General features: G+C 37.8%; 1 protein-coding gene across 1 annotated transcript in view; it reads right to left on the bottom strand.

The window, feature by feature from the left end:
* The window catches only part of LRRC4C (leucine rich repeat containing 4C), a 550,036-nt gene that overhangs the window by 482,877 nt on the left and 41,780 nt on the right, over nucleotides 1-25,379 (bottom strand). The gene's annotated exons all lie outside the window — the stretch shown is intronic.

Genomic DNA, 25,379 nt, shown 5'->3' with positions numbered 1-25,379 from the left:
GCAGCTGTGGCTGCCCCCTCCCTGGAAGGGTTCAAGGCCAGGCTGGACGGGGCTTTGGGCAACCTGGGCTAGTGGAAGGTGTCCCTGCCCATGGCAGGGGGGTGGGACTGGATGGGCTTTAAGGTCCCTTCTGACCAAAACCACTCTATGGTACAAATTTAATTAAAAATACAAAGCTGGCTTGACAATACTTTTTTGTGTGTGTGATTCAGAATAATTATATTAATTTTACACTTAATAGACAAGTATTCAGTTAGACATTCATCCACTCTTTGTTCTTTTTAAATATTGATAAAATGCTATTAACCTTCTTCTGGAATTTCTCTAATGATCCACGATTTATGATATACCAATGTCACAGATAAGTTTTAAAATAGCTGCAAGATGTTCAATTTAAATATCTTGATGGAACTCAAAGGTTAAAAGCATTTTGCTTCAGCAAGTACACTACCTACTAGGAAACTGGAAAATAATTCATTGTCAGTTGACTATGTACATCGGTACTTTTCCTAAACAAAAATATAAGACATATTCATCTTTGTGAATTATTGGTATTACCACTGGTTCCATGTTGTTAGATTTATAGTTTCTTATATTTCCTTTCATCCCCAAGACATACATGCTTATTTATAAAAATATGTAATATATTTTATAATACATATATTTTAAACACAATTCCTATACACCCTTCTTCTATTTATTACCCTGAGATACCTCTTTGTGTCATTTTATATCATCTGTAGTTCCTAAAAAAAAAAAAAAAATTATTTATAAGTGCTATAAGATTTTTTTTTAAAGTTTCATTTTCTCTACAAACTATTTATTTTTACTCATAGACTATGCTATTTAAGATCAAAATTATAAAACTTTCTGAAAACAGTTCCCGAGAATCAGTTACTCTTCTCTACAGATATCCTCTCCCAGTTCAGGAATCTCATCTGTTTCCAGCTGTATCTAGCTCTGTTGATAACCTGGCATGATTTCTACTGGTTTGGAGTTTTCTTTTTGCACCTAAGTCATAAACCTATCATATACTTTTTAGTTCTGTTATGTTTCATTCTGTCAGATTTATGCCCAGTATAAAACTCCCTACATTGTATCTAAGGTTTTTGAACATGGAATTTGTAGTCTATAGAAGTACTAAAGCTGTTTGGGTTGGATGGGACAGGGGACACCACATACCTCTGGCAGCATTACACCTCCAGCATAAGCGACACAAGCTGAAACCATTTACGCCAAAGCATTTTTCTCCCATCATTTTACATATGGCAAAGAACTGAATATTCCATTTTCCTGTGTGATTTGGCAATTAATAGGAGAATAATAAGTATCACATTTACGGTTTTGAGCTGGTTTTGGCTGGGATATGTTAAACCATGTCAGTGTTGTATCATGAACATGCAAGTATTCTAGATCCTAGTTACCAGGAATTTGGAAATAAGTAACATTGTTTTACATGAGTGCAACTTCATTTCTTTTTCATCCACTTAGTCTTTCTTAATAAGGTCATAAATATTTATTTTAATATTTCAATTCCAGGAACTGAAATAGTCATATTTTAGTTACCACTTCATCAAGTTTAAATTCGGAAACGAGCAATTCCAATTAATCTTAACAATAATAATAATTAAGCTCCTAAGACTGAGTTTAGCTATGACATCATTTCTTTTCATATTCAATGATCACTGACTTTCTCCATTTTCACTCTGTGATAATAAAACATTTATCTACCCCATTCCATACCTCCTCACCACCTCAGTCATGAGTTTCAGGAGATCCTGATGTATCTAGAAGACTCATTCTTTGAACAAAATTTCCCTCTATGCTGAGCAAAAATCACAAGTTTCACATCACCATCCTTCCACTGAAGATGAACCAAAACATGTTAGCACCCTGTGTTCACTTGCTTAGTCATTGATTCACACTAAGCATCATCCTCTATTCATTGAACAGAAAAGAGATCCAGAATATCTGGGACCATTTTCTCATGTTTCCTCTGGGGTCTCTGAAATGATCCATTTCTCCAGAAATTTTTTTTAAATTTTTTTTTTTTTTTTTTTTTATTTTAAGTTTTGTATCACCATCCATTAAATCTCACCTATAAGTCATGGGGAGTCCCTGTTCTTTGAGCAAGCTGTGTTTCACATCTGTCAGATGACAATGTCTCCTTCTGTCTACCACTCCCTTGGAAAAGATTTCTTGTATTCACCTGAGTATAAAATTTCAGGTGAGAATTATCTGTCTTCCAAGCATATATAGTGGTGTGATAGGTGTGAAATTGGAAGACTGTATACAATACTATTATATGGTGTATCAGTTATTAAAGTAACCTCTGTTCCTGCAAAACACTCTGCAACCACTACCCCATTCCTCACAAACTAACAAGAAATATGGGACAAATTGCAAATCAGAAGTCATTATCTTCATTTATGTTACAACTCTACTGAGCACAAACCTGTACTTAAACAAGTCTCTCCAACTCCTCTTCCAAGCATCCTTCAACCTGGTTCCCTGGAAATCCTGTTGACTATCTTCATTCATCCAGAAGATGCTTGGTCATTAAGCTTTGTACTCAGCCCTTCTCCACAGTATCACACTTTTGTTTTAAAAAAAAACTGTCCAAAACCAACCACTTCAGTACACCTAGTTTCAGCCAACACTGCTGGCATCAAGAGGCAAACACTAGTTTTGTCTGTACTATTCAAGTCCAGTAAGTCTTCAGGAAGGTCCAACTTCAAAGAGTGAATTTTTAACACTTTGTAAAATGGACGTAATATCTGATGAAAATTCACCGTAAAAATCATAAAGCTAAAAACCACATCAGAACTTCAAAACTCTTCAGTTCCAAGCTCATAAATAGCCCTGTTTTGCTTGCTGTTGAAACATTATGTATTTCAGACAGATATGACTCACAGACTGTATTATGCTCCCGTAGCTCATGTACACACACATGCTCACTTTATCTGTAACCTCTATTGTCAGGAATTCAGTCCGAATTATTTGTTGTATACTACAGCTTAAATTAAAAGTTCTGTTTCATTACTATGCATAGTCCAGAATGTAAAAACCCAAAGTTATCCTAAAATCTTTAATATGCATATCAGAAGCTCTTTAAAGTACACCTCCCACCTCAGAATCACAGGAAGCAGCTCAGAAGAAAAACAGATTGAATTATTAAATCGAATGTTGAGCTCTCTGTCAGATTAAGCAGCTAAACTAAACTGTAAAGACCCGACAACACCAAGAGTGTGGAGCTCCTCTTCAACAAGGAAATGGAAGCAACACCCAGGAACCCATAAACTTGACAGTAGGTGACAGAAAATAGAAAGGACTTTGTTACCAAGTCTGCCATCTGTTTTTACAGCATCATATGTTGTATATATAAAAAGTAGAGAAGAGATTTAAATCAGAAATTTATTAGGCTGTGTGTTAGTGATGTACTAGGCACTCATAGTGGTGATATCAGCCAGCCACCCAGATAAGTACCTGATATGAGGTGAGTGTAGGCAGGCAGCAGTCGACCAACAGCTCCTGATCAGCCTACAGGCTACACCTAGGTGTAACTATCTCCTACAATGACTGCATCTGAAAATAAGTACAGGAGTGGGATGCAAGTTGTCATTAAAAATGGGTTCATGATTACCTCAGACAAACTAAACAGTAGGTTTAGTAGGTTAGCACTTAGCTGCAGGCTAAACACTAACAATGCAGAGACATGCAAGTTCAGTCTGCTGCACGCTGTTCAGCGGGCTACTGTGCTACTGGATTAGCAAATTAGTCGGATTATTTGTGCAGCCGCATAAACTAAAAATAAAGAAACCCCACACACCTCTCAAACTTACACAGAAGAAACAGCTAGGAGAGAAGGAAAAAGGAGAGCCCACCCTTCAGCATGTCAGTCAACTGAAGTGTGCGACTGCTGTAGTTTGTCACTTTACGCTGACATAAAACCTGTCAAGTAGCAATCAACCTATCACCGTCTGCTTCTGCCCTACTAATTCCTGTGCATCTTTCAGACTCTGGAACAAATCCATCTGAGAGATAATAAAACAAAATAAACTGGTTTACCTGCAATGTGTGTTCCCTAGTCTTGTTCAACAAGTGGACACACGAGGATACATCTGTTTTCCACTCACTGGTTGTCCTTTTACCACATGAACTTAGAAAACAAACTCTGAGACAGCACTGAAAAGCTCAAGCATCAAGCCATCCTGGCGATGCTTATGGGAAGCCACTACAGTGGTTTTGCTCCATTTATGCCTACAAATTTTAAATACACCACAATAAAGGGAAAAAAAACAAAACAAAACAAAACAAAACAAAACAAAAAACAAAAAAACAAAAAAAAAAAAAACAAAACAAACCCACCACCCTTCTTTTATGACCTTTCTTCCTAAACATTTATAAACATTTAAGGATTATATTTGTCTTCTGAAAGGAATGTTTTTAGTGTTATAAACACTGTGGTTCATTACAGTTCCCATGATGCCCCTATAATTAACCTTGGTTACATTTCCACTATACAGGATCTATCATTGCTTTTGATAGTGAAGCCTATTGCTAGTCAGGTTACTTTAATAAATGAAAAACAGCAGTCACTGTGTATAAAATTTTTCCATCAGTTTTTTTTTCATTTGTTTTAAACATTGTTTCAGAATTTGTCCTTGTCAGTAGACAAAGTGAGATAAGGATCATTCCAGCCAAAACAACAAGCCACTTCAGACCATGAAAATAGAGCCAGACACCAGTATTGTGCATGAAAGCACAGAATAAGCTGAGTTCTCCTAAACACTTTTTATCATCATTATTAAAAAAAAAAAAATATCCACTCTTTTTTTTTTTTTCCTAATTTTGAACCAAAGTTCCACATCCGTAATCAAATACAACACATCTCTTTATACCTGACCGACAAACTTCAAAATATTTTGTCAAACTAATAACTGAAAACAATAACCTTTTTTAAATATGAGCTCTTTGCTCGGAACTTTGCTTTGATTCTTATTTGTCAGGGATTCAATGCAGCTAATCCTCTAAATTCTTCAACACAGCATTTAACTTCACTACCACAAGTAGTGCTATCACTGGAAGGAATCAATTGCAAATTCAGTCACAGCAGTAATGTTGAGAATGAAGTTATCTGCAACATTAAACTGTTGTGCTAGAAGTGGTAAGATTCTTGTTTATGGAAATAGTCACTTTACTAGCAGTCACAAAGAACAGTAAATGCTGAGCCTTAACTTGCATGTACTGAAAGATGGCAAAGCGAGTCAACAGATTTTGACCTGTTTGTTTTTTTCAAGGTTTTTTTATATTTAAAGGTGCAGCTCAAGTTGAGCCATTTGTGACTCATTCTGAAATATCAGAACATCAGCATTATGCTCAAACTATTCCTTTCCTGCTTAAATTAACAGATTTGAAGAGCAAGTCCATGTTGTAAGGAAAGAGATGTAGATGAGAATACTTTAACATTTTGCTGTGATTCTCTGCAGCACTTACCGTGGACTAAGCAGAAGAGGCAGTGTACAGAATGACCTGGGAAACGACTACATTACGCTCTTTCACTGAGTGGAAGAGAAGGTCATTCCATCATATAGGGTCATCAATCTCATTAGCACTGTTGTTTTTCTGGGTTTATTCCATCTGGAGCACAGCAATTCCTCTTTCTTTCCTGGTCTGCAACATATTACCAATGACTACGTTATGCTGTTAGATACACACAGGTGGCTCTCATTGGCACCAGTAGACCCAAGCGTTCCTCTGAGGGAAACACCAATTTTGATGAAGAGTAAATAAATTACATTCTTTGTTCTTAGTTTAGGGAACAGGTGTGCCTCCCGTCAGCATTCAGGAAGACCTACCCTGAAAAGTGTACACAGAATAGATTTCAGAAAAAAAATTCACACAAGCTTGTTCTTCATTTATGGACAGGAGCAAGCAGGAAAGCAAAGCAAGCCCTAGGACTGATGCTTCCAGCCTCAGTGAGACTCTCAGCTGATGCAAACTGTGGTAAATCCAGCTAAACCAAAACAATCATTTGCCCAATGCAGTAATGCAAGCTTACTCCAGCTGTTGATATGACCATTTTGAAAGTCCCTTAAAGTTAGTTAATTGTACTTAAAAAAAAATATCCAAAGCACACTTAAAGGAGTGGTTTTGTAATTTTTTCTCAATAGAGAAAGAGATCATAGAAAGATTAAATTATTAGGTTACACTAACATTGGCAAAAATTTCCACCAGCATGGCTGAGAAAGAAAGCTGAATCAAAATGAAAAGTAGGATATCAGGACTTGCAGATCTGTGAGTACATAGAGGTGGGGTGGTCAGGTGAGCTACAGGGTAACTGACTTGAGAGAGGCTGAAATTACTGCTGGCTTTGAGAAATCCATCGTAAATCCGAAAGCGCTTTTGCATAAACTTTTTGATAAATCCCCCCCCATGTATCTACCAAAAAAAGCTTCCCGTATCTAATTACTATATCACAGAGACATAGCCCAAACACAGAACAAAGCCTGACAGACAAATTCCTTAAAAGCTTTCAATACAAGACAGACCTGTGACTTGCCCATTTATTGAAGTTGAATGGGCCAGGCACTGGACTATAGAAGATCACTGCACTTTCTGTGCAGGAGAGTTTAATCAGATTACCTGGGTGGCGCTTCATATCAAAGGCTTTGAAAGAGAGTATAAATCTGAATTTGGAACATTTGCCACCTTTAAGTCCTTGACACCTGGGAGAGGAACGTAATTTGCCATTCAGGTTTTGCCCTGCAAAAGCTTGTGCGTAAAAAGCACACAGAAATTCTAGCTCTGGTAAAAGCAAACTCTTCACTTCCCAGGGTAGAGGCTTGCATTTCTTTAAAGGCCACAGACCAAATTTCATCAGTGTCACTTGTGTATTATAACTGCAACTGCACAAGGATTTGTAACTATGGGGGTTATATGCTGCTAAAAAGAGAACAGAAACTTTCCTTTTGTCTGTGCTGTCCAAGTGATTTGCTAAATCTTGATTAAGTTCTCATAGAGATAACGTTCAAGACTTGCAACGGGTAAATTGAAAATCTGAATACTCTGCTTACATTTTGTATATTAAGAGTCAGTAGCCCATACTCAAATTTCATCTATATCTACACACACACACCAGCAGTGTGACATCACAACATACTCACAGGTTACACTGTCAATGACAATAGCCAGCAAGGGCAAGAAATCCATTGCATACAGCAGCCTTGTCAGTGTGCAGACCCCAAGGACTCTTTAGGACTTCAGAGGCCAAGAGCAGAAGGAGATAAAGTAGACTTAGTATTTAATCAGGTTAAAAGAAACAGACCACATGAAATTACACACACACAACCACCTTTCCCTCTCCCTACTCCTTATTCTTTTTCATGAAAGGATATTCTGGGAGAATACAGTATGTTCACTTCATGGTGTATGCACCAATCAAATTATTTTTTTTTTTTAAGTTGGGCTACTCTTTGCAAAGTTTTCCAATAAAGCAGCAGCTGCATTACAGAAAATGCCTGTCCCCAGCATATCTCAAAACCAAACAAAACACAACCAAACCATACCCTACACCCCACACATACATTCCTATCCCCCACTGGCACCCAATATAATCAGAAGTGATGGGTAGATGCACTCAATTGCTATACCATGTGCAGATTACAGAAGGTATCTCCTATTATTGCAAATTGATAGTCAAGACTGTGACAACAGGAGGATTCATCTAGAATTCCACATTGAAATTGAGAGAATCTCTTGTGTTCACAGCTGGAACATCAGTACTTTGTTGTTGTTTTTTAGATTTTTCCCTTCCACAGATAAATATTATGGTCATAAAAAGGGCGATCTGAACATAAATTCAACTGAGAATAAACCATAATACAGGTAAACCCCATATAATATAATCTTAACATCTTCACAATTCTTTTAACACATGCAAGTTGGAGAAAAAAGTCTTCTATTCCAACCTTGGCTAGACACAGCATTTTATTGTCATACTGTAGTCCCAGCATAAAGTTTCTGCCCATATAGTTTTCCCTTCCTCATACTCCCACTGTCCTAATTTTTGTTCCTCCTTAACAGCAAAGCCAGCCAGTCCTGTCCATCTCAACTCTTAACATACAAATAATTTTTATTAAATGCAAAATGCATCATATACCCCATCCCTATTTAGTTATCTGTGCTCCATTCCTAGTAGCAGCTGTAAGCAAATGTCAATATAAATCCAGATGAGAAGTGACGTGTACCATTTCCTCTCCCCGTATTCACAAATTATTTCCCATTTTCCCCAATAAAAGGAGGGAAGGAGGGGGGGAAGGAGGGAAGAAGGGAGAGAGGGAAGGTTACAATAACATTTTATTAAATTAAAACGGTTTCTGTACAACACTTGGTACCACAAGCACGCAGATTTCTCATTGATTCTAAGAAAATGTGAGGAGGATGCTGAACTTAATTTGGAGAAAGTAAGAAATGCATCACAGGAACAAGGTCAAGATTTTATTTGTGGACTGTAGGCTTTCTACCTTCCTTCAAATTCTCTTTTTTGGTTTTCCCCAACATGGTTCCTCATCCTAATAAATACATGCAGAAGAAATCCATTCTGCAAAGCTTCCCTCACCCAAACTTCTCCACAGGGCAGTGTCCTACTCTTATTCATGCCATTGATTCAGCCTCTTCCATTTTAAAGTCTCTAGTAGAGACTGATACAGTAGTGGGTTTCTATTTTGTATTAGTCATCTAGAAAAAGAGAACAGTAAGATTTCTAAAATACCTGTTCCTCTCACTTACCACCCTAAGAACTGCCATAGTAACTAACTAGCCTTCCAAATAGGTCAACAATAGGGGAAAGAAAAAAAAAAAAAAAAAAGAAGGGGGGGGGGAACAAAAATAAGTGGGAAACAGGGAAACAAAAGAGAAAGAAAAAATGTTTTGATACATTTGAACACTCCCAAGAAGATTAACTACTCTGTAGTTATGAAGCAGGGCTAAAATGCTAACGATAACATCTACATTTAGGCGTTGGCCTAAACATGTAGATCTGAATAGTAAATACTGAAAGTCCTTTCCTGGTTTGACTGCCACGTGCAGGAGCTATCCTACTCCTGCCCAAACTTTCGCTGGTTATCTTTTTTGTACTTACGTAAAATAGGGAAACCAGACCTTGGATCCTATTCGTCTAACTGCTGAGACAAACGAGAGAAGACAGTCAAGTGATGACCTGGAAGCAGTGTCAACAGTTACGTTTTGTCCTGTGCTATTTACGAAATGAATAGATAGCAGCAATCAGAGCATTTTTCTGTCCTCACTGGAGGAATACAAGTGGTGAGAAGTCACCAAGCAACCCACTAGGGTTCATAACAAACTTTAAACAATACTGCATCGAGCATTATCATTGTAATCCATTCTTCCCATTAATTCAAAGGCTGAGAAGGTTTTAATTATATATATATATATATATATATATATATAAATAATGTTCCTGGTGATCACAGTCTCCACTGTGTTTGTTGACAAAAGCTTCTATTGGTTTTGCTGCTGTCAGTTCTGTAGTCAAGTGAGCCAGCTGGACTCTGTTCTGACTCATGCAGTTTCATATCTAATTAAGTTTTATTCATAGAATCAAATTCCTCCAGTGGTTATAACCTTGCAGAAGACAGAGGGTCATTGACTTGTAAAAACCTTTTTACTGGTATGTGTGATAAAGAAAAATACCTACTTTTACTGTCACTTTTCAAAGCTAATATGCACTGCTAGGTCATTCAACACAGTCATTCTGTGATATGGAATTATTCCTTCATATTGCTATATAGCTTCCATTCTCTTTCCCAGATATTTCTTTCGGCACCATAGTTGGTCCTTGCTTTATATATTCAGCAGCTGTTATGTTGATAATTGAAGAGTTAATGGAAGCCATTAATGGAAGAGGTAAAGGTACACTCCCTTTCTGAAATGCTGTGAAAAGGTCTTAGTTCTCAATTCACCAGAAATAAAAAGGCAACAATTTATGTACATTTGCACCATAATTTGTTTTTACTATTCAGCTTTCACTTACATTCATGGAGCCAGTACTGGAAAACTAGTTTTAAATTCTAACCAGAAACTCTCATTGTCCATTTGTGACCACAGCAATCTATAAATATATTTCTGGTGGAATTTTTTTTTTTTTTTCCTAATAAGCGGGTGATAATATAACTACTACTCATAATAGCACAACATTTGCTATTTTTCTAATTCTCATTCCTGAATTTCTTAAGCAGAAAGAGTAGAAAAATAATTAGTGTCTAAATGTGCACATTATTGTATGTAAAAAGCAGTGAGTCCAAATATATCATACCATAGAAGGAGAAAGAAAAGGTGGAGGTGACAAGAAATGGTAAATAGCGAAATATATCTTATATTTTTAAATACATTTTATCAAGATATCCACAATCCCTGGTATGCTCTTAGTTTCCATACTGCATGGGAAAAAGCAAATAATTAAGAAATCCAGAGCTCTCAGGTTTCTGTAATTATCATTCTTTTTTTAAAAAGAGGTTCACCACAGCATTTAACTCAAATGCCATGTTCTAAATCAAAGCCAGTTCTAAAATCTATTTGTCCTCAAGGAGGTCATTAACTAAAGTCAACTATTAAACAATCTGACTTTTAATAATAAGGTATAACAGTGTAAAAAAATGTCAAGAGTAATTCCCAAATTTTGATCCAACGTCCTTGTTGATTAAATTTTACACAAGTAAAACATTCCACTGTTTTTAATTTGAGTTTTGCCATCCTCGAAATTAAGGTGCCTACACCAAAGCAAAACTGTTAGGAAGACAAATTATTCTACAGAGAACTTCAGAGATATTCACATACCTCTTGACATACCTTGCTAGATTAACCTTATCATCCTTTCCTAAACATAAATAAATGTCATATCAAAAAATCTATGGATATTTGAAATCCTTTCAATGAAGGATAGGTTACTCTTTTTTTTTTTTTTTTAATTCCTGACAGAATATTAGCTGAAGATCAAATATAATTTGTGGTAATAAAAGGACTTAATATCTCAAAATCATATACTTAACATATTAACTATAATCCTTTTACATCCCAGGCTATACATAGACATTAAAGTCATCTGCTAATTAACCACAGATTAATGACAACACACAAATGTGACTGAGGTGAAAGGCTAACCAACATAGTCACATATTCCTTATCACATTTTTGCAGTCAGATCCAAATGACACAAGCTCTCACTCAGATAGAGAAAAGTTTAACTTAAAAACTGACCAACATATCTACAAGTGAAAATACTCCATCCAACTGTATTTATAATTTCTTTTGAAAAGTTTTAGATTAGTCATAACATGATGTATCTTCATGCAAGGAATATGAACTGAATCAGGAATCTGCAACTCATACTCTGGGTTTTATGGATTTTGGGTTTTATTATGATTATTATTACCATTATACATAATTTTCTCTGAAGGTAACATATCCCTCTTTGGACTTAATAAATTCCTACTGCTTGATGCAGACTAATTAAACAGCGTACCCACTTTAATGCTTCAAATAAGAAGCTACATCTTATGGTTTAATTGATAAGAAATATCCAGAGGCACTAGAAATGTTCTTACATTTGCAACAGAGCTGTTTGTATGAGGGCCAATTTACCCTGCTTCCCTTGTGTCTCTGCAGAAATCACTCCTTTCTGTTTCACCGTTTTTCTGTTTTAGTTTTTTTCAAGGGTCTTCATTCTCTACAAAGCAGGATATTAGAAAGAAAATTTTTTTTGCATGTTTATTTAAACTATGAATACTAGTAATTATATTTTTTTTTAATTAAACACAATGTTGAACAAACCTACTTCTAAACAAATTATATACTATGACTGCGAATATTCAAAAGCATAATACCACAGGTATGGTATTAGTACAGGTATTAGTGTGAGAGATGTGAATTCTGGGAAATGTTAGTAAAAGTTCAGCTACTGAAATGAAGGAAGATGACATAACTAGATGATCGTGACTACGAAGACCTGTATTTAATGACAGAGCTGATTTGAAGATCATTTAGCCATGTACTGATATTGTTTAAACTCTGAAAATATCTCTTCCAAGATAGAATCACTGACATCAAGAATAGTCCAGAAATGCCCTTGGCACACAGGGTTCTGGGGACAGCCCGGTGTACAGCCCAGCCTGCTGCGAGAGCTGCACAGGCTCCTTCTAAGTAGCCAGGAACTGAAAAGGTTGAAGTGTCCAACACTTGGAGCTTGGGAATTCGGCTTAGCTAGAACAGAAACTAGAATGATTGTTCTGCATTTGGGAAGGGACCTGGGCATTATCGAAGGCAGAACACGAGTCTCCTGTGTGTACACATTTCAATAGACACGTGTGCTGAGGAGGCTAAAAGGCACTGCCAGAACACTGTCAACATCCCCAGCCATGACATCCTCAGGACAAGGCCAGATTCCTTACCAGCTCATCATATTACAATAGCCAGAAAACACTGGTACTCAGTTTTAATCCCATATAACAGAGATTATTCCTACTTAACCAAGTGAACAAAGTAGCTGACAAGGTAAAGCTGAAGCAATTCTTCCAAACCTTACAGGCCAATGCACAAAATTACCGATAGTGGGTGTTACTAATTACCAAGAAGGGAGGAGCTGTTGAAGCTGCAGTCCTGTGGAGCTGAAAAGTCAAGTTCTACCCAGACATGCTGAATTAGCCATTTGTGTTGGGGAATCTCCATTTGGAAACCATAGGATGATCATTTTGGATGGTAACATGTCAGCTACCCATATAGCTGATAGAAGCAGTGACCACTTACATAAACTACTGGTGAGAGAAGGGATGGTAAGATCAGCTACTTGACTAAGTCATTGTACATTAAAAATAATTTGATAAACTTTTCTTAAGAAGGCAGCACTATTCCCCTAATGAAGGCATCTTTGAGTATTTCCAGTGGTCAGGTTCTAAATACAAACCAACATACGAAGTGAGGAATGCCATAATACTCTGCCAGATCTGTTTACACCAAGTGAGACAGAAGAATAAATGAGTAACTTTGACATCTGTGTCAAAGAAACATCAGCACTTCAGAAGACTGTTTTCATCAGCACTAGCACAGAACCATCGGTGCTTCTGAAACAGAGAGACCTGTTGCACTCAAAGTAAAATCATACTCAGAAAGACATAATTAATATTCACAGACCTTAAGCACAGGCATAAGCAAACTAAAATACCACAAGAGCAGAGAAGTACTGTGTGACATTGTCATACCACTAATCACGTAACAGTCAACAAATATTTCTAACCCAGCTAAACATAAATAACATGTACTGCAAAGGGATAAATGAAGAATTATGGTGGGTTTACACAAATGGGATAGAATACGACATGCAAGGAAACAAAGGATATCAAACAGGTAGGAAAGACATTCTGCTGGACTATTTTGGATTCGCCATACAAACAGGCAAGACGCTTGGTGAAACTAGCCAATGAGACCATAGTCTTATTTTGGGATGAGAAATATAAGATACCAGTAGCAAACAAGAAAGGATGGGAAGAAAGACAACATGATGTTAGCTTCCATTCAATCTTCCCTCCTTCAAAAGAGCACCTAAGCAAGATAACCTCTACCTTCAGATAAGACCACCAAGGACTTGCAGCTATCAGTGCCAACAAAGTGGCATCACCTCTACATGACTGCATACTGCAGCTGAGTTACAATAGATCGTTGTGGACTAACTGTGTGAATATTTAGCGATTAACAATTAAGAGGTAGCCATTGGCAATGTGTTTTGTTAATGAACAGCAATTAAGTAAACACAGTGGTGTTTCCTAACCATTCCCACTGCAGCACTGTGATTCCCTGCGACATGCACGTTCTCCACACTAGAACTGGTTTAAAGCAGAAATATTAATTCCTGACAAAGCCTGAACTTCTTGACGAAGAAACACAAACAGCAACAAAAAGCATCAAACTGAATGAAAAAGAATCGAGTGAGCAAAAAGAGTTAAGAAATAACTTACTCTGGATAGAAAAACATTCATCTTTATTTGTGCTCCAAAATGTTCCAGCAGAAGGAAAAAATACACACTCTATCACCTGACAGATGTTAAAGTCCACGGTCAGGCGGTGACAGATCCAGATTGAAAGTGCTGCTTTGTCTCAATCAGAGCACAGATTGCTTGGATTCTCTCAGAAATCCCAAACCAATAAACTACGCAATAGACTATGGAAACACAGACCTATTCCTCTCAAAGCTGTTGACAAGGATGAAAGTAAAAAAAAAAAAAAAAAAAGCCTCCATTAAAACTTTTTACTCAACTAAAAAGTTTTATAGATAAAGTTCATACAATTTCTAAATGAAAGCAGAAGCATTAGGTACTGACCCCTAAAGAAAGTTGCAACTGATTCATAATGCTTTCTCAGTGCTGTTGGGTGGAGAGAAAAACATTCAGACCAGCTACAAGTTGAGTTTTCCTCCTCTGAAGATTTCCTCATCCAAACCTTGTCTAGTATGTTTTGCATGTTTGATACTTGATAATCCATAAATAGCCATACACTCAAAGAGAGATAATTAGGTGGCCTTCAATGTTTGTAACTTAACTGTTTACTTCGAAAATGTTTGGAACTTAAATGTTACAAACCCTTTCTTATCCTTCTCACGTACAGTAACAAATTTCCAGATAGTGCAAAAGAGAACTAGTATTGCAAAGGAATGAAGTGAGAATTACTACTGAAGGTGGAACAAGCTTTCTTGTAAAGGATGAAACAGCACTGAAATGTGGAGGACAAAACCAAAACCAAACCAAACCAAACCAAACCGAACCAAACCAAACCAAACCAAACCAAATCAAACCAAACAAAAACCAAGCAAACAAAAGAAACACAAAAAAGCACCTTTTTTTTTGCTATGAACTGAATTTTATGAACTGACTTGGCCTAATCCTGCTGAGCACTAGGACTCGACAGAACAGCCTGAGCAGATTGCCAAACCCCCTCTCAATCCAGTGAAGGAGCTGACCTGAATCCCAACACAAGGGTAACTCAGGCAGTGAAGCTGCTGCCACACACAAAGACAACTTGTGAGTCTACACTTATTAACCTACATTAATCAGACTGGAAAACCAAGGGATTTGCCGGGGTTTGCCCCCCCCCCCCCCTACGAATTTTGCAAGGACAAGACACTTTTAGCCCCTTTTTAGTAAATACTTTCCCAGGGCAAAAACATCACTAACACAAGCCACTGGGGCCGCCAACACGCATGCACATCTCTTATCAGGTAGAGTTTGGAGGGAAACCAATCCGCAGACATGGGTGAAGAAAGAAATCTTGTGTGCTTCAATGAATATTCATTACATCCTCTAATTTATTATCATGTTTACAGCCAAAACTGCAGAGGAAATTACATTCTACATAAGGTCCTGAGGGGGGTTTCATTTCCACAGCTTGGACAGGTACCAAAATAAAGCACATTAGAGAGAAATTGCAATGAGAGTCATTAATATTTAATGGACTACTAACAGCAGTGCTCCTCATGACAAAGAGGCAGGGCAGGGGAGGGATGGGAAGGATCATTCAGAACTTTGCTCCACAAAGTCCTTTTCATTAAGCAAACTGAATCCAAACAGACAAACAGGTGGCTTTCTAAAATAAAATTTTAAAATTAAAAAAAAAAAACAACCCCCACACACCGCAAAGCAAAAAAAAACAAAAAACAAAAAACAAAAAACACAAACCTCAACAACAGTAAAAACCCAACACTCACACAGAACAAAAAATGAAAGAACCACCTAATATCAAGTAGACATAAGCAGCTAAAACTGGTCTCAGGAGATGACAGAGCAAAGGAGAAATTAACTGATTACAGAAGCAGAGCAGCATTTGAAACTGCCCATGCATAGAGAGAAAGTATCGTATCGAGAAAACTCGAACGAACCAGTGGTTGGCGTGGGTAAACAAATCAATGAACATGACAACTCTGAAATTTCCATTTCCCAGCACGGGAAAAGCTTCAAAGTGCTGCTACAAGGGGATGGAATTAAAACACAGGGAAAAACAAGAGTCCAACAGCACTAATACAAACAGCATAAACTTGTAACATTTTTCTAGGGATTCAAGTAGGATTGCAGAAGCAGTGTGTTGTCACTGCTAAAGGGATGACAGAGAAAGGTACTCATGTTAGTCTGGATTCATTTTCAAAACTGAAAGCGGGTACAGTTGCTTAAATCAGCATTTTGTACCCTCCCTGCTCACCAAAGCCTGCGAGGAAATCCCTGACTACTATTCCTCTAGCACTTGGTAAAGTGATTTCTTTCCAGTAAAAGTATTTCCTTCCAAAAATTATTTCTTTGCAGAAGGGGCTGTTGGGCGTTGGAATGGGCTACCCAGGGCAGGGGGGGAGTCCCCATCCCTGGAGGGGTTGAAGAGTCGGGCTGACCCAGCGCTGAGGGATCTGGTGGAGTTGGGAATGGTCAGTGTGGGGTTCATGGTTGGACTGGAGGAGCTTCAAGGGCTTTTCCAACCGAGATGATTCTGGGATTCTGTGATAGTCATGCAAATACAGTCACACTTTCAGACTGCACTACAGCTCCAGTGTAGCCTCTGATCACTAACAAGGAGTCACCATCACCTCCGGAACATTCTTCCTTTCCGTAGAAAAACTCTGTGCATTTGCCCTTATTCCACTCTTCCTGCACTGGTATTTTAAACAACATGATTGTTCTGACTGCCTGATCCTGCACAGGCAGACTCAGGCATGCTAGTTTGACACCTCCTTAATTCCTTCTCCCACTCAGTGTTTCCATAGTTAATTCAAATTACTTTTGAGATACCATTGCCAGTTTTCATCCACAATTTTTTCTCTCTTCCCATCTATTTTATACCTCTGCGGAAAGAATTAGATTGGAGCTGTAGGTCCTTACCTGTCTACTGCAAATCCTTCTCTCCCTCTCTGACAACCTTCTAATGGGGGAAGACTCTCCCCAGTAGAGAAGGTGCATGGCTGGGAAGACTGAGGTTTCATCCTGCTATGAATATCACTACTTTAGTCTATCTTGGAAACTTCCTCTGTCTGAAAGCCTTCACTAAACCCAGTCCTGTCCTCCAAGAGTTAAAGATTGGGAACAGCTGAAGACATTCTAAATTGAGACAGTATAAATGGCAATTAATTTGTTTCTTAAGCAGAAATATCTTCTAGCATGGCATTTATCAGAATTCACATCATGTTTCTGTCTTATCTTTTTAGTGTCTTCACTAAGATGTAGTTCTCCAAACTGTTAGGAAGCTTTCACAGCTGCCAGTGGAACTAACAAAGATAGCTTCAAAATAAATGCACATAGGACACTACAAATTAAACGGTGTCGGTCCTTGTCTTTTTTGTCATACATTTTCCTGATCCTACAATAAAACCGTAAGTTGTATGACAGAGCGTTAACCATTAAGACAGTTGTTCTATTAATCTTTGTATTGAATGTCCCAGAGCATCATCACACTATTTTGTACTGGAAGTATTCTTCCAGAAGACATCTCATCTCTCAGATGTTTTTTAACTCTAACCTCTATTCAGTAGAAATAACAAGATAAATGTTGGATTTTTGAATGCACATTACAGAATTGTGTTTTGCTTTTGAAAATAATTACTTTTGAAAGAAAACCACATGAACAGCAAAAATTAAGGTTGAAACGTCACTTGAAGTAATTCAGTTTTAGATTTACAAAAACCACTTGGTGGAGCCAGAAGTAAAAGCCCTATCAACTCTCATCACTGAGGTACTAACAGAGACAACTTTATTATGTCCCCAAACAGTTGGCTTTAGATTTTACTGTGGCCTTGCATTGAACCTCAGTCTTTATTATCAACTTAGGGGCCATAAGGGCCCTAAGAGCAAGTTACCTTGGCCACTGCTGATATGAAAGTGTCTCTCAACTGGACATGCCCTTTTTCACCCAGATCCCAGAAGGCCAAGAATGATTCTCTGACTAGAGGAACCAACACAGACCAAAGTCTGAAGGGCTGCTAACTTGGAAGTGGCAACAAGAGAAAGATAAAAACAGTTTCAAATGCTAAAAAAGTAATTTCTCTCCAGAAGAGCAGGGAAAAAAAAAAAAAAAAAAAAAAAAAGAGCAATTTTGCCAAGCAGGAATGCATTAGCATAAACAGGAAAGAGGTGACAGACAAAAATAATTCATTCCTAGGCAGAAGGGATGAAACTCCCCAGGTTTGCTGGGGCTTACAGACACCAGACAATAGTGCTGCTGATGTTCTTTCCCAGTCAGAAAACTTTACATACTTTCAAAAGCACATGGTATGGAGACCATTAAAGGATACCATAGACTGAAATCTAATCATGAGCTCCAGGTGCTCGCTGGAGATACTCCCCGGGAAAGAAACAAGTGGCAGTGGACAGACAGCAGGCAGCACAGGCATCAAAGTTCAGTTTGTGCTTTCCCACACCCAGGCAAAAAAATATGAGTAGTGCAGGAAAATGAGAAAATCCAAGACAGTGGATTAGACCATTCATCTTCAACCTTGTAATTATCTTTCCTTCTGACTACTAATTCTTGGGAAAGGGAAAGAGCTGGTGAATAAGTACAGCCAGCTCCTCAGACAGCCTGGCAGACTGAGACACAAATCAACTTAAAACCTGGGAAAAGATCTTTGTGTGAATGTGAAGTTGTGATGAAGATACGTTGGAATTGGTAGAAGAGGTGTCAGATGTAGCTACTGGATCTGATTTGAATTGATTATTAGAGCAAATCACAGGGAACATCACTGCTTTTAGAAATGGTTTCCTAATTTAAAAAAATCAGCATGTCAAATTCTCAGATTATAACTGATCAGCAGTAATTTAATATATAGAAAATACATTTTCTATATATTTTCTCAGGGGAGTGTCTCATTTGCCACTCACTTTAGATAGGTATAGCACACATGAGGAATGTTTGTGTATAAGATGTTGTTCCTGAATGAACAATATATTCCTGGGAGAGACAGACAAATCTAGGTCAAGGTTAAGAGTTGGAAAAGAGTTTGGAAATGGGTATGGAATAGCGGTTCTTTCCAGCTCCACACTTAGCTGTGATTGAAGACAGTCTGATGCAGCCTGACTGCTGATATAGAGGGGACAAACTGTGACTAGGATTTGATATTGAATCACGGATAGCTACACAGGGAAGGCTAATGGTGTTCAACCCCGACTGAGTACGTGTGGAGGACAAACTGTGATTAATGTCCAAAGTCAAACCTGACAGCAGCTATTACAGAGTGGATTACACAGAGACATAACGTAATATTACCAGGCATCTCCCTCAATCAAGCCTCTCTCCTGAACAGAGTGATCAACACTAATCCCATTGCCATGCTATTATATTAGTAGACTCATAAGCTTTCCATTCCCCGACGCCATTTAAATGTACAAAGATGATGGCTCCAGGCCATTTGGAACATCAAAATGATAGGGACAGAGTTCAGACTTTCCTGAACAATGCTAAAGGTCCTAAGCATTAAGTCTGTCAGAAAAATCTTAACAGTATATCCCTCAACTCATGCAGCTGAGGATCCACATGGTCTTCTCCACAGATGGCAGCAATGGACACCCCAAGATAGTACATCATTTTGCATCAACCCAACAACTACATTATAATCATTATTTTTACACCACACATGGTTAATCAAGCAAAATTATTGCAGCCATATCACTCAATTGGCTAAATCCAAAGCAGAATTTATGCAAACAAGTGTTGACTAAGAGAGGTTTTACTCCAAATGGAAGTTTCATTATTCTGCCTGGTCATATGCCAAAAGACGTTGCAAGATATTTGTAAAAAATATGGAAAATATTCTGTAGCTAATGTTGCCTAATGAGAACTGGAATAAATTGTACCCAGTTTCCAAACACAAAACATCCATAGCTCACAGACACTGTTTTACTGCGCTTTTTTCCCCTTCGTTTTTTGTTTGTTTTTTGTTTTTTTTTTTTTAATGTAAGACTGCCCTTTCAGTAATATTTAAGTATACTACAGAAGTGGCATTTACTTAGATAAATTTTTTTTCTTTGTTTTCCTTCAGTTGTCTAGACCACAATTAGGAGTAAATAGACCTAAAAACTGGAATTCTTTTATCTTTTTTCAACTTTTCTGATTTGTTTCATCTTTTGAAATCTCCCAGTGAAAACTAGCAAATTAATTTTGAAATTATTTTTGTGATGTATTTTAGAAAGAAGAAGGGGGATTCTTTAGAAAGAAACCGCCTAGAAGATAATGGGTGTCATACTAGATGTTTATGTTTGCATCTTTATGAAACCAGTTGCAAGACACTAGTTGGTCTGTGAATAAAAATCGGTTTAGAATCCAACTCATTTAATTTCATTAGGCTTGGAACTAAATTTTTAAAGGTACTTTAGGTAATCAATTTCTGGAAATATCTACTGCCAAAAATATGATTCAGCATACCCTAAAATTAGGTGTGTAAAAAAATCTAGACAGTATGAATCATTTGACAGATGTAATCTTTTTCCTTACCTTGACTCTAGGAACAGGAAGAAGGATGGCACTACGGCTTAGGCCAGATGCTAAACTTTGAACTAGACACATTTTAGATGGGATAAATCATGCCCTATGCAGCAATGATTTCAGTACTGATTGGCATTTTCCATCTTCAGGTCTTCCATCTTCAGATACAGGTATCACAACCACCATGTTATGTATCTGTAGTATTATACCTCTCTGCAGGGTTAAAGTAGTTCAGTCATATAACTAAGGCATAGTTTGAAGTGAACCTAACCGGAGTAAACAGTTTAAGTAACTGACACTTATTTCAAAAATTTATTCCTAATCCATTAAGAAAAATGGTGAGAGGCATTAACACATCCTCTTCTATAAGTACTTTAGAAAAACCCTTGTGATGCAGTACCAGCTGTGCTGAATACACACTTAAATCAATCCTTTGCAGTGTAGTTACTACATAACATCATCCCCAGGAAGAAGAACCTCTTTGTCACAGCAATTTATCAGCTTCCAGCAGACCCCTCCTTCCCAATAAAGCAAAGCCCCGAGCCCAAACCGCTGCCAAGTGCACAAGCACCTGCCTCAGCCGGGCTCTCCAGGGCAGGCTCAGCCCTCGCTCAGGCTCAGCGTAGGTTTGCCAAATGGATGCTGACAGCTTGCCAGTGGGGCAGGGCATTGCATGCTCACCTCCGTAAAGCCTGTTTTCCTGCATCTGCAAAACTCTTAGCAAGCCTGAGGTCTCCAGCTGCTCGTACCTCAACTCCTCTCGCCAACGCGAGGGCACCTACCACGTCTGAACAACACGTTTAATGAGAGAAAACGCAGTTCCTCGGTTCCTGAAAACAGAGAGGCATTCAAGACCCACTGACTTCCAACAGACACTCGGTCTTCATCATGAAAAGAAAAAAGAGCTAGGAGTTAAGGAGTCCTCTACCCATATTCCCACACAGTCTCATTTGAACACCCTTAGGAGCTTACACCCCCTTTACCATTATTTTTAGAGCCTACAATAATCATATATCCTTAAAACACAATCCTGCAAGTACTGCATGCTGTCCAAAACTAAGTTCCTCTCCTTAGTTTCCCTTAATTTATTACAAGAGAACTTTTACCGCTTTCTCACTGTAACAGTTCTGGATTTCTCAGCCATTCACTATGTTCCCCAGAACAGAAAGCAAGATATTTTTTTTCTTTTTTTTCCTTATTTTTCTATATTACAGTTTCCATAAGCACCCCCATATTTTCTCACCAGCAGTATAACATGGGAAAGAAGTAGGAGATACTGTTCCACAGATGAAGAGGACTGAGCATAGTAAAGATCTGCTATTCCAATTCATGATATTGGTACATCCTTACAGTTTTAAATCCTTAAAGAGTCAACAATGAATGGCAGGACATGAATCAGCAAAGATTTTTGTACCACGAGCATTTAGTTCATTCAGACTGTTATGAACGTTGATCGACCCACTCTCACTGTCTGTGTCACAGGAGAATGAGTTTACTGCCGACACAGGTCGGTAAGACTCAGACCTCCGCAGCTGCCACTCCAGGAATTTTCTCTCCTTTTAATAGTGCAGAAGGGAATTTCTATCAGGTTGCATTTATAAAGCCAAAAGGTTTGTTTGGAAAGATTTTTCTCAGCTGCCCAAGCATGGGTGCGTGTAAACATTTATGAGGATAGAAAAGAATATCAAAACCATGTGGAGCTGTGAGGGTGTACAGCCTTTCAAACATCCGATGAGACAAGCTTAAACCATGCCATTTTCAATATATTAACATAGGCTGTGCTCTGGTTCTCAGCTCGGAACAGAAAACCACAAGAACTGGTATGATTTCACTTCTGTGCAACTATAGTGTCAGAGAAAGTTAATCTTACTTACATAAGCATGCACATCCTTACTGGAAGGTTTAAAATACACATCATACATTACCCCAAGGCATAAGTTATTTATTTCAGTAGGGGTGAAAATTGTGCTCTAGCTATGTCTGTGTTTTTTATATAAAGATCCACCAGCTGATTGAAAACTATACAAAAGCATAGCCATTTTGAGCCAGAAATTCCTCAAACTTGGCAAAATATTTAAACTGGAATACAAAAGGATTTCATTCATGAAAAAGGAAAATTTTAAAATATTTAGGGCATGCAAATATATAGGCAACGTATTGAAAAATTCAAGGTGAAAGAATATCCAAGATCAAAATACAATCATACACTGACTTACTAAAATAAAAAGGGGCATCACATACAATAAAGAATTCTTTATAGTAATTCCAAAAAGGACAGCAAATAGTTTCAGATCAAAGTAATGTTTTCTCAGTATGAAATGAAACATAGTTTAACCTTTAAAAAGTTTAGGATCTTCCAGTGTTTCTAAGGACTGTTAAAAAAATCAGGATGTTTCATATAAAAAAAAAGAACACTGAAAGAAGATGTTGTGAAAAAAATCTTTTTTGTTTGTTAGTTTTAAAGTAACTATTTAACAAAACCAGCATAAACCTTTATGTACTAAAAATGGGATGTTCAACAGCAGCTCATCCTTTTGTCATGTTTGCTCTACTTTCTAAAGTAGAAAACACATGCACTTAAGACATTGGTCCAGTATTAGTTCAAAAGGAGCAATGCTTTAGTATCATTACTCTCATAACAGAGGTTCTCTGTAAACAAAATAATTCATTCAATGTTCTACTTCATGTCAGAACATGCTTTTTCAGTCTCTGTTTGCACTGCCTCCAGCCTCATCCACAGGCACAATATCCTCTTCACTTCCCCATTTACCTTTTTTACCTATTACCAGCCTCTCATAGGCACAGAACAGTAATCTTAGCACCTTGCCACCTCCTGTCCATATTAATTTCCCAGTATCTCATTTATTCATCAATTCTCCTTCCCAGTAGAACAAGAAAAAAAATTCTCATCTGCAACCCCCTCTCTGCTGCATAATAACTTCTGCTTCCCTCACCCCATCAGTTTAATATAGTGCCAGAGTAACACCACACTGCTCAACCCTCTGAAGCATTCCAGGGAAAAGGTCTTGTATGAAAAATACCTCACAGAGTATTTTACACTAACTTTACCAGTTCCTGCTTAGCTTGCAAGAATTTATGTAAATAGTACATAGTGCTGTGGCTGCTGAAGTTGAAAGAATTGTTTTCTTTCAAAAAAATATTATTCCGTTTGGTTGGCTCCCCCCCTAAATGTTTTTGATTCCCAAGCAGTCTCACTTCCATGGGATTAATACACAGGTGCAGAGCAGCCACTTCCTTAAGCTTGCTAGCTCAGCTGGTGTGATGACCGTTTCTGGTGCTGTTACCCTAACAGAATACAGCAACCATCAGGGATTATCTACCTGCAAATTATATGTAAACTCAGCTTTATTTTCACTCAAAAATTACAAGCAGATGGGCTTGGGGAATTAATCTACCCATTGGCCAGAGTACACCAGCAAACAATTGCTATCTTAAATTCACCTATGTAAGCTAGGCTGATATTTATTAAGGTTCTCCGCCACGGTTTAATAGCACTATATCAATGTCAAAAAGACTCAAAACACATATTTGGGGAGGGAAAAAAATTGCCTGGATTTTTCCGTCAAAGTTACAACCATATATCCGGATTAAGGGATAATTAAAATTGCGCATAAGAAACAGGGAAAATTAACAGGAAAAGTGTTGTGGGACAAAAGGGAACATACACTGTAATTCAGCAATCAGAAATTTACCGCAAAAAGAAAGCAGAAGTGAAAAATCAGATCATTGCCACTTAAAAAAAAATAAATATATATATATATATATATATATAAAGCATTACACAGCTTAGAGAAAAACACCTTCCATCCACACACGGCAAAACCAGATGTGAAGTGATCATTAGGTCAAGCACTCCAAGTCAGACAGACACTATTAAGGCTGTCTGTTCAAATCTAACTCACTCCCAGTGATTATTGGATTTGTTGCTGCAGGAGTCAGTAACCTACAGCTTTGGTGCCAAAAGCTATGCCTGCACTGGCAAGTAGTGCCTCCAAGTAGGAGCTACAGCTCCAGAAAGAGCCACTCAGCACTGGGATGGTACCTGTACCAAAGATGTACTTCTGACCAGCCCATCCGATCCCATGAACTGAGCACTCATTCAGGGCAGGAGCACAGAGGACCTGCTCGCCTTAGGTAGGCTCATCTAAAAGTCAGGTTTTGTGCTCCATGACCAATCTATGAGATAAGCCAAAGCAAGACGGGTGATAATGACTGGGGCACCAATATCAGAAGCACACTCCTGATATAAATCAGCTCACTGGTGCAAGCACATCCCTTGCAGAAGGCATGCGGACAGGCTCTGACTAACACACAGCCAGCTTATGCAGGGCTAGAAGCCAGAGCATCACTTTCCAGAGCACCTGGCTTGCATATGCAAGTTACTGGCAGTACTTCACATTCCTCAGCCTCTGTGGAATACCAGATTACACAGGTATGGTCTGCTTTAGAAATAAATTAATTTAAATGTAAATAAATTAAAAAATACATTTTTAATTTAAATAAATCAATTCAAATAAATATGATTCAGCAATGCCAATACATGTAGTGACCATCTCCACTGTGAAAAGCTTCGTAAAGTTAGTTTTTCCATGTTTTTTATTCCTATGGAAAAATCTCATCAAGTCAACAATATGACCAAGAACTATTTTACTAGCTACATATATTCTTCTAGAAAGTTATATCCCTATTTTCTCTTCTGAACTTCATCATTACACACCTCAAGGTGCATTATTTCGTTTTCCAGAAGATACTTGCACTACTCAGTGCACACAGTCCTGTGGCTTATCAGAACATGCCACAGATTATAGTCTTCCAAATTTTTCACTCATCATGATGTCTTACAA

The sequence above is a fragment of the Athene cunicularia genome, assembly GCF_003259725.1.
Source record: "Athene cunicularia isolate RWA chromosome 5 unlocalized genomic scaffold, athCun1 chr5_part1, whole genome shotgun sequence".
Lineage (NCBI taxonomy): Eukaryota > Metazoa > Chordata > Aves > Strigiformes > Strigidae > Athene > Athene cunicularia.
Note: the sequence above shows the minus strand (reverse complement) of the source record. Positions and strands in the feature narration are given on the sequence as shown.